Genomic DNA, 12,056 nt, shown 5'->3' with positions numbered 1-12,056 from the left:
TGGGCTTAAATCAGAACATCACCCAGGTCTCCTCAGCTACCAGCTGAATGTGGAATCGCAGATGACTAGTGCCCTACTTGCAGAATAGGCCCAGCGTAATATAATGGAGCACCGCACAGCACATGCCACACTAAGACGCAGACACATCGTCAGTGGTGTATGAAACCTAAGGGACAACCCCTTAGAAGCAGTTGCTTACCTGCGTATGTCTGCTCGATCAGATGGACCGGGGTTGAGTATATACAACAACAGCAGCAGTAACAACTACGATTTTCCTCGACTGAATAAAATCATTTAGTGTTAGCCTAAATAAAATTGCGAAGTGTACTAACAGTAGAATAGATTTTTAAAGATTGTTTCTTGAAGAATTTGACTGGTTGCCCTAGATTTTTTTAAACCTTTGGCTGCTACGATTTCTCTCGATTAAACTAAATCATCTGGCGCTAGCCTAAATAGACTAAATGCACCAGTGGCAGATCTAGAGTTACTCGAGATTGATTTTGAAATCTTTGATTTCTTGGACTTCTCTCAGTGGACCTAAATATTTTGTTGCTAGCCTAAGTAAGTCCCCAGGTGACCCTGGGCTGAAGGGGTGGTCACGCCAGGATATTACTGAAAAAAATTGAAGCAATTCAATTTTGTTAGTGATTGAAACCGGTGTATAGGAGAGTGCTTGTAGTTATTGTAGTAATTGCTGAGGTGATTGATGAGGTGATGGCTGAGGTGATGAGACCATAATTATAGTATGCCGTTTTGGAGATTTAGCAGTACCACTTCCTCAGCAATTTACACTGCATATTGTAACTTAACAACTTTCTGTACGATATAGATGTTAATATTAGCACGATATGTATAGAAATCAAGACAGTGGGGAGGTGTAGTATGCACAATCTAATATACTATAGCACTAGCCGTGTGTGTGTGTGTGTGTGTGTGTGTGTGTGTGTGTGTGTGTGTGTGTGTGTGTGTGTGTGTGTGTGTGTGTGTGTGTGTGTGTGTGTGTGTGTGTGTGTGTTTTGGGCAGCCGAAACTACGCATTCAAATCGCACCAAAACTGACACAAAAATTGCAAAAAAAATCGCTGATGTGAAAAAACTTGGTCCCATCACGATTGAAAAACCTTTACTATATTTAATGAACGATCACCTTTTGACCAAAAAACGCTGCTCTCGGCTCCTGGCATAGGATCTCCATAGAATTTTTTGTCCACAGCCATAACCCAAATATATTATAGCAGCGTGAGAGCCCTCCGCAGGAGCAAGTGCGAGGAGCCCCTGTCCTGTCACACATACACGACTCTAGGGCCGACCATGGCGAGACTCAAAGTCGTGTCCTATTTGGCTCCCACGCCTTCCGACTGGCCCCTAAGCTGCTCTGCTCATGACTGCCTAACGACTGAGTCAGGACTGCTGCACGACCTGTCGTGACGTCCTCATGAATGCGACATGATCACGAGGCGACCGCGAGGCGACGGAGCTACGAGTCTTCAAGTTTGAAATTTAACGAATTTTTGTCAGCAACGACCGTGATACAACCGCCCACGAACACAAGATGACTGAGTCATGCATTTGGGGAATGCACCCCAAACCCCCCACAACACCCCCACGTACCCCCACGACTGATCCATAGGGCGGGGTATCACATCTAGACCACCAATGACATCCAGTGAGGGGTAGGGCATCACACCTAGACCACCAGTTACACCCAGAGTGGGGTGGGGCATCACACCTAGACCACCAGTTACACCCAGAGTGGGGCGGGGCATCACACTTAGACCACCAATGACACCCAGTGTGAGGCTGGGCATCACATCTAGACCACCAATGAAACCCAGTGTGAGGCTGGGCATCACATCTAGACCACCAGTTACACCCAGTGTGAGGCTGGGCATCACATCTAGACCACCAATGACACCCAGTGTGAGGCTGGGCATCACATCTAGACCACCAATGACACCCAGTGTGAGGCTGGGCATCACATCTAGACCACCAGTTACACCCAGTGTGAGGCTGGGCATCACATCTAGACCACCAATGACACCCAGTGTGAGGCTGGGCATCACATCTAGACCACCAGTTACACCCAGTGTGAGGCTGGGCATCACATCTAGACCACCAATGACACCCAGTGTGAGGCGGGGCATCACATCTAGACCACCAATGACACCCAGCGCATCACCATGGACCTCTCCGATGTCTAGTCAGTTGATGAGGTACACGCATTCATAACGGATTTTTTGTCAGCGATAGCATCACGACATGCAGCGACAGTAAGACGATGCATCCAATTGAGCTAAGACTGCTTCACAACCGACATACGACACTCCCGACTACGATGCAACTGTGGCCCGACTTTTGGCAAGTCGTGAGGCGGCCACGATTTTTTAAAGCACGCTTTAAAAATTCGTGAGGCTCGAGGAGTCGTCCAAGAGGCTCACGACCGTTCTCCAGAGTCTGGGCTTTGTCGGAGAATCAAGGGACGACCGATGACAAAAGCCATTACGACCTTGAGTTGCGCCGAGGTCGGGCCTTGAGTTGCGTATGTGTGACAGGGGCTTTAAGAGAAACTGAGATCCCCGACTGCAATAAATTATTTGATGTGGACAAAGGAATAATTAATCAACATAAAGTGCCTTGTCTAGGAAGCGATTATTGAGAAGAACTTGTCAGAACAAGAATATGAAGATAAGATTGAAAAATAGGAAATGAGAAAGTAACTAAGAGTTCATTTACTGGGCAAAAACATAAAACTGAGAGGTGAAGAAATATCAGACGAATCAGACGAATCCGTTAAACAAGAAAAAAAAATGAATGAAGAATTGCCGAGAAAGAAGTGGAATGAAGAGAGTTCTTAACAGACTTAAGTGGAAGGGAATTAGAGGCACGGGCTTGGAATGAATAATGGCCAAATTAGCTGGACAAGAAAAAAGAGGGAGAGAAAGACGAACACTAGGAGGAAAATAAAACTAATTCCCTTGCACAGTTCAATCTGGCAATTTGTTTCCACGAATTAAATATCCTCCATAATGTTTTTCATGTGTACCCTCGATAAAAAAGAAAGTACCGGCATCCTTTCGTTGTGAGACATTATGATACACGGACTATGATTTACTGGAAATGACACGATTATGTTGCTCTGTATCCTTCATTTGTGTTATATTACGTTTTACAGATATATTGCTGGATCCGTCATAGGAACATTGTGCTACATGGCAACTCAACCATTTCCGTGAATTAAACAGGCATGCCAACACTATTTTGAACCAGAGACGAAGCATTTCACATCTTATCCGACCCCAGGGTGTCCATACTATTTTTTTTTTTTTTTAATCGAAGGTATGTCTGCAGTCACAAGAAATAGGGAAGTGAGCATGGATTAAAAAAGTAGCTGCATTACATCACTTTGATCCCCACTCAAGTATGGAAGCGAAGCTCAGGCCTTGCTGGAAGGACACAAGTTTAGATTAACAGCGTGGAAAAGAGTTATTTGAGAGCATGAGCAGTTACATGGAGAGACAGACTCACAAATGAGGAAGTGAAGGAGCATCGATGTGTGGATATGGAAGTGATGGAAAGCGTTAGGAGGAATACAATGGGGTGGTTTGGCCGTGTGGAGAGGATGGAGAGTAAGAGACTGGCTAGGAGAGCGTATGTGAGTTAGGTGGAAGAGGGGAGGGAGGAGGAGACCGAAGATGAGATGGAGGGATGAAGTGGAGAGGTATTTGAGAGAAGGGAGTGTGTTGCGGGAAGGGCAGCGAAATGACATAGGGCAGGGCGACGTGGATGCGATTTCTTTGTGGCCATCCCTTGAGGGACTGAGGCGTCTGGCTATAGATAGACAGATAGATCGATAGATGCAGGTTTCGGTGTCACAGACTAAAGATCAAACATTATGTGTCATGAATTATTGTGTGCAGCCAATCATATTGAAGTATTTATAAAAATAAAAGTGAACAGCATCAGCCTTCACTCTGAAACCAAAGATCATTTGGTTCCGCTGTTCTGGGAACATTATACGTCAACAGACAATACTGAAGTCCTTCTATTGTTCACGGCCATTCACCCTCAGAGAAACCTGTTTTAGTTTCCACGTACTGACTTACACCATATCCTGAGAAGGGATGGCCTCGACAAAATGACCTTCAGGCGTTTTCGTTCTTACACAGTACGGACCCTCCGGTCCTGACACAAAACCTTTCTTAACATATTCTAGCATCCTATACTGTAGTTTAAGTTTCTTTAGGCATTTCGTAGATTATCTTTCTTGATTTTATTTTTCCACATTAGACAACATTTTAGATGTAATGGATATTCTGCTGTTTCGATAAAGAAGTGGCATAAATAACTTACTAAAGAAGGCAGTTAACAAAATCTGTCGCAAAGGAAGAGGCGCAACAAAACCTCCTGTGCCACCTTAAATACGGGCCTTTATCTCTGTTCACATTAATCTCAGTTTCCCTGTCCTTTAAGGCTGCCCACGGTGATGTAAGTTTTTCCCAGCCTCCTGCCGGCAGTTGACCCCCAACCCTCATTCGGCTCAAGTTTCCTTTACTATTTTTGATTAATCCCGTGAATGAGGGGACTTTTTTTTATTTTTTCCTACAAACGGGTGAGCGTACACGACTAACGGAGAGGCGTCTGGATGTCGAAAAATAAATGGAAACTGATTCTATAACATTACCAAATTTTCGAGCTCGTGAAAATTTTGTGAAGGTACCCTAAATATAAAATAAAAAGTAGGGGCATAGTGCTGAAGAAATAAGCGTTAACAGATTTAATTAATCATTACTCAACATGACGAGCGAGCTTCTGAGTGTCGCAAGTAAGGGTTGTACCAAAGTGGTTTTTGAGATTTCGTGATAACTTTTCTTAAGCAATTTATCGTGCACTTGGCGCTTCAGTATAGTACTTTATTTAATTGAAGCAAATCATGTTGAAGATAAAGCGATATAAACAATATGCAAGATATTATTAAGGTGTAATATCCAGAGTCAGCAGCTAAGGTGGAAGTGCTACGAATCCTTATGCCATCTAGAATAAAGCCCTAAATATCTTCTTGTACCAATCTAACCCCTTTGCTGCCATTATTGCTTTCTTTTTGTTAAGGCTGTCCAAATTATTCTATTCATGTTGGGAAAACAGAGTACGATAATCCTAAGGTTAACAGAGACTAGAATCTCCCTAAGCTGACCCAAATCATGTGATGGTAGCCGAGCAGCAGTAGTAATTATAGATCAACCTCGGTCTGTCTGTGCGAGCAAAACTATCAATCACAGGCATGCAGTCCCCCTTGCAGGGCCCTTGTAGTAGACAGCCTCGCCACAGCCAAGAGCTGAAAGGGGTGTGGAAGTTTGATTCCAGGATGGGCGCAGCAGTTACGTCTTTCCACTCAGGCATCATGGGCACCATAGTAGGCTCCACACCACCCTATTATTTGGTTATATGGTAACTAACCAGAGTTGTGGATGGTATCCTGGGTTACAGGAAACTATCAAACCTGTCACTCAGTGCAGAGCCACTTATATCAAGTGGGTGGATGATTGTCGCCAGTGAGTAAAATAACTCAGTACGTCGATGAAAGAATAAAGGTTAAATATCTTCATTATGGTGGCGTAGTTCTTTAATTTACTCCTACTGCCATTTTAATAGTCTGGAAAATTCGATCGGACCGAGGGGAAAAATGAAGGAACCCCTAGTTCCTGCCGTTCAGGAAGTTTCACAGTGTTAAGAGAAACGTTTGGACGCATTATGAGTTTAAAGCATCGTGGCATCGGACTGAAGGAGTAACGAATAGGATCTTTCTAAGCACCTTAAGCCAATGTCTGTTGGGAAAGGGAAAAACAAAAAAGCCTCACACCTACCTTCCCTCGCCTTCCTTGACACCAGCTCCTCCTACCTTCACATTCCTTCGCACCGGCCACCCCTCAACCCCACTTTCCCGCACCCTCCCTCAAACCTTCACACATCCCACCCCCTTCCCTCCCCCACACCGTCCTTCACAAGCACCTTTCCATCACGCCCACAGTCCTTCACACCTAACATTCCTCACCTTCTCTTACCATGTGGTAGGACCCCATATTATATTTACAAATCATTATAGATAGATAGATAAATAGATAGATAGAAGCAGGGAGTCAGATGATGAGAAGGTGTTGTGTCTGCGAGAATCAAGCAGTGCTAAACATGCTTACACACTCTTAACACTGAGGAAAGCTGACGACAGCGGCCAGTAAGGAGATGATGCAGTTAGCTGTCAGCAGTCCTCTCGTGAACAAAGACCTAGTCCATCCACGAGGAACACACGTGACACACCCCTGCTACACCAGATTTTAGGAAAGAGAGTTTAGAAGGGGACAAGCGATCCTAGAGACAGGTCACGGGAGAAGGGCTTAGCGATTTGAGAGAGAGAGTCAGATAGCGAGACAGGGAGGTAGCTACCCGGGACTTATACTCGTTCCGTGTGAGAGACTTGTTAATATTTCCAAGACAAATAAAAATAGTCCCATACTATTCTTTACCTCTCCTGTTACTACATGACATTTGTTCTTGGGAACATCTTTGGATTGGCTACAGAGGATGACCTTAAAGAAATAAACAACAAATTTAATAAGATAGCTCAGGTACTATCATACCAAGATAAATTCATCACAGGACAAAACTCAGCAATGAAGACAATTGTGAAAAATCTGAAACAAGCAGAAAACGTAGCTCTCGAGAGTGTAGATAAAATAAATGAATTAGAGGGCAACGTTACTCTTTTCCAGCACTTCTCCATCATCACAGAACATATTGACACGATTCTACTACAATTAGAGAACACTAGAGATCGTTTCAGGGCACTTATGCAAGAAATTTCGAATGCTGGTGATGGCAAGATCACAAATGACTTACTCCCAGTTCATGAGCTACGTCAGATAGTTAGTCAAGGCATACATAAACATAAATTGAAGCCATTGTTCCGCAGTAGGGAATTTATGCAATATTACCCGTACTTAGAAGCAACACTAACACCAACATCAGTGATAGTTCATGTACCATTCATCACTGAAGACCTGTTCACAGTATACCAAATACACCCTTTTCCCTATAAAAATAACAACACTTTGGTCATCATCAACATCAACACAGACACCGAACTCATCATGGTCTCCAAGAGACGAGACACTGTCACTTTCGCAAGTGAGTCAATGATTGAGCGAAAGTGCCGCACATCCTTACATGCCGTTCATCTTTGTCCTGCGTACATTTTCACGTTTCAGCCTACTGATACGGTCCCTTGTGAAATGGCTATCATCAGCAATAACAATATTCATCATCATTGCAACTTCACTTTTGCTCCAGATAAACTTGTACACCATCAACGCATTGGACACTCACAGTTTTTTTATTTCCCTCATAACACATCAGTTTACATAGTCTGTCCAGATATACCACCATCTCATACATCAGCCTCAGGATTATACATAGCACCAGACTACTGTGCGGTATTTACACCATCCATGTCTACTTTATCCACCATCAATCACTACGCCATTATCAACCATACACACAAACATTTCCACCCACTGCCTGATATGGACTTAAACATGAGCACAAGTATTAAGCTGACTTCACCTAAGTTTGAAACTATGCAGCTGATCAATGAAACAATGAAGCCCTGGGAAGATTTGAGTTTGAGTATGTTCAACCCATATTATGTGTATAGCCAAGCACCTTCTGTCTTTATAATCGTCTGCATTGTAGTTGCAGTACTGCTGTTCGCAATGCACAGAATGCATGCAAGAATTGCTAATTTGGAGTCATTATTTAGTGGGGGGAGAGTTAACATCACAGTTAACCACCCTGAATGAAGTGTATATATTTTGTATATAGTATTAATTATATATAAAAAAAAAATAATAATAATAATAATACAAAGAAGAATGACCCATATATGGCAGACCAGTACCATTATCTTTGAATGAAATATTAATAACTCTTACAATAATCTTAATTTTAAACTATTTTTATTCTTGCATGTATGCATTTCACTATAATAACCCAAGTACATACTGTATTACAATTAAATAATTTACTTTAATGCATTATTTCAAATATGTATACAACTTATTTAAAATGTAATATTACTGAATAATCACTATTTACTATGAATAATATATGTATACAATATTCATACAATTATGTTACTTTACAATATTATGTATTCCACTTAATTAGCTTATAAGTTCATTACAATGTGTATGTAGTATGTATTAATATATTATAACTATTAAATGTCGATGGTACGCCATTTTTGCGCGGCCGAGCAGTGTAGTAGGACCCCATATTATATTTACAAATCATAATAGATGGATAGATAAATAGATAGATAGAAGCAGGGAGTCAGATGATGAGAAGGTGTTGTGTCTGCGAGAATCGAGCACTGCTAAACATGCTTACATACTCTTAACACTGAGGAAAGTTGACGACAGCGGCCAGTAAGGAGATGATGCAGTTAGCTGTCAGCAGTCCTCTCGTGAACAAAGACCTAGTCCATCCACGAGGAACACACGTGACACACCCCTGCTACACCAGATTTTAGGAAAGAGAGTTTAGAAGGGGACAAGCGATCCTAGAGACAGGTCACGGGAGAAGGGCTTAGCGATTTGAGAGAGAGAGACGGATAGCGAGACAGGGAGGTAGCTACCCGGGACTTATACTCGTTCCGTGTGAGAGACTTGTTAATATTTCCAAGACAAATAGAAATAGTCCCATACTATTCTTTACCTCTCCTGTTACTACATGACAACCATCCCTCACCCTCACCTTCCCTCACGCCCACTCACACCTACCATATCTCACCCCCCGCCTTCCTTTCTTGACACCTGCTGCATTCCTCACCTCCACTATCCCTGACTTTCCCTTATACCCACCTTCCCTCACCTTCCTTCACGCTTTTCACTCCACATCTCACCTTCCCTCAGACATACCCATCTGACACCTACAACATCCCTCACCTCCACTTTCCCTTACACCCATCTTGCCTCACCTTCCTTCCATACTTACCATCCCACACTTCCATTTTCCCTCATTTTCACTTAAACCCACTTTCTCTCACTTTCTTTCGCATCCACGATTCCTCACCTTCACCTTCCCTAACGTTCTATCACTTCATTTTAATACCCACCGTCCGTCCCATCCACCTTTTTCTATAGCCACTCATAAAATCATTACTTTCGTGTGCTTGCAAAACGGTGAACACGGGTTTAATACAGACAAACACGCCTATATCACCACACACACACACACACACACACACACACACACACACACACACACACACACACATATTTAGACCGATAATAACACATGAATGAGCACACATATGTACTCTCTCTCTCTCTCTCTCATGCATCTCAGGTATGCGCATAACCATCATTAACGACGGCCCACAGTAAATCTAAAATTTCGCTTAGCGTTGCATTATTTGTGTGAGCGTGCAGTTATTCTTTGTGTGTGAGTTCATTTACAAGTAACTGCATCCATGGCTGCTTCTTAATACATGCGAAGGTAGATAATCAAGCGTTTTTAAAAAAGTAGTGTTCCTGTTATATAGTTTCAGCTTAATTTAGGTGTTTGGCATGCACACAGAGAGAGAGAGAGAGAGAGAGAGAGAGAGATTCATTATGAGTACCGTACATGAGAAGTGCAGATAACAGGACGAGTTTATTTGTTGAAAAAAAATGCAAATATTACTAAGATCTAACTTGCGCGTAAGAGAAAAGGATAGAAAAGAGGAAGGCTCTTCCCCCTGCACCACACAGACCGGTAAAACCGGCAGGAAGAAGATTAAAAAAAAAAAATGCTTGTTTTAAAGATCGAACATGGAAATATTAAAGGTGAGGCTGAAGAGGAACGACTATGCAGTACCTATTCTACTGTACAGTTCCATAAAAGAAAAACACTATCGTCGATCGTTCTCGTTATTAAACAAACATCGCTCAGTTGTCAGCATACATTTCAGCCTGGAAATAGACAAGACTTGGTTAGTTATAGCCTATACTCACAAAATATTTGTCTAGTCGAATGTTAAACATATCACTAGTTTTTGCACTGACCACTGTTCCTGGTAGGCTATTCCATCGTTCCACTATGCGAACATTAAAGTAGTTTTTCCCTATGTTAGCGTTACATCTCTTGCTTTTGAGTTGCATTCCATTATTACTACTGACAATATTATCCAGTATTTCGAGCAAATTATCATATATATAACACATCAGCTTTGTCAAGAATAATAAATACTATGCTTGTATTAGATCTTCCCTGAGTTGTCGCTGTTTTAGAAAAAAAAAAAAAAACATTCAGTTTCTTTGGTTACCCTTAGTAGGGTAAATTTCGCAGCGATGGGATCAGTTTCGTGACTGCTTTGCACTCTCTCGAGTCTGTGTTCGGCCATATTAAGACTCAGGAACTTTTGCTACACACATTATTTTAGCTGTGGTCTATAGATGTATAAAACTCAGAGATTACATCGGTCAGTTCATAATAAAAGTTCTTTGCGATGATGCCGAACATTTTATTTGTCCTGTAACTGCCAGTTATACGTTGTTTGGAGTTTTGGGGATCGTTACTGATAATAACTCCTAAATCATTCTCGCCCTTTCTTTCCCGCCAGTAGTGTATTGAACAGTCGATGTTCATGTTATATCTTTTTGTCGCCAATGTACATTAGCCTACATCTATCTATACTTAATTTCAACTGACATTTTTCTCTCCAGTCATTATAATTTCCAGATAATTTTGTGAAGATTCATGTGGGTTTACGCTCCAAATGGATCAGTAAAGGATTGAATGAGAGGCAGCTAGAAAAAAAAAAAGATAGAAATAGTCTGAAGGGAGGAAAAAGTAAAAAAAAAAAAAATGAACACTGTAAAAGTAAAAATAAATCATTATCATCCTATAGATGAGCGATTGTTATACGCACGGTTTAAATCAAATCATGGCAACATTAGTCTGTTTGTGTTATGCATCTACTAATGATGCACTCGACGAAAGGAAAGACACATTTTATGAAAAGTTGCAAGAAGGAGTAGGAAGGGTACCTAGACATGATGTTTTGATCTGCGTTGGAGACTTTAATGCAGTAATGGGCTGTTCAAATGAGGGATTTGAGGCATGTATGGGTAAGATGGGAGTTGGTAGTAGGATGAGTGAAAACGGAGTGAGGTTTGGAAGCTTCTGTCTAGCAAATGACTTAGTCATCGGGGGCACACTCTTTCAGCATTGCAATATACACAAGACAACTTGGGTGTCGCCGTGTGGAAAACATAAAAATCAGATTGATCACATCGCTATCAGTAGGAGACATAGAAGTTCTCTGCTAGATGTTCATGTTAAACGGGGAGCGGATATTGGTAGTGACCATCAACTCAGCATTGCAAAAATAAGGTTTAAACTTTTTATAAAAATCAGAAGAAGGAAAAATCTGGTGTTGGTAGATACGATACTGTTAAGCTTAGAAGGGAAGGAGAAGAAAAGGAGGAATTCAGATTAGAATGCAGAAATAGGTTTTTGGTGTTGGAAACGTTGGAAGAGGGGGAGAGAAGTGTAGATGAGATGTGGGAGGATGTGAACAAAGTTTTGCATGAGACTGCTGAATGTACGATTGGAAGGAGACATAGATTCAGGAGAAAGAAATGGATATAAGAGGAAACGTGGGATATGATAAAAAAGAGAGGTGAGGCTAATTTGAGGAGTGAGATGCAATGCGTTGATGAACGAGAGATTGAATTAGCAAGAGCTGCGTACTGGAGTTTGAATTCAGAAGTAAGAAGGTTAGCTAGGAGAGATAAAAGAAGATGTGTGGATGAAAAGGTTGCAGAGACTGAAATCTTAATAAACAAAAATGATGGACAGAGTCAAAGAATAGCGTATGAATCGATTAGAGAACTGAGTGGTAATGCAGGTAAACGCAAGGAAATACCAGTTAGAGACAGGGAAGGAAATTTATTGACCAAAGATGGAGATATTAAAAATAGATGGAAAGAGCATTTTGAGACAGTTCTTAATAGACCAATA

The sequence above is a fragment of the Coenobita brevimanus genome, chromosome 41, assembly GCF_032717465.1.
Source record: "Coenobita brevimanus isolate Jiangsu-jjx chromosome 41, ASM3271746v2, whole genome shotgun sequence".
NCBI lineage: Eukaryota > Metazoa > Arthropoda > Malacostraca > Decapoda > Coenobitidae > Coenobita > Coenobita brevimanus.
This window is presented reverse-complemented; position numbering follows the sequence as displayed.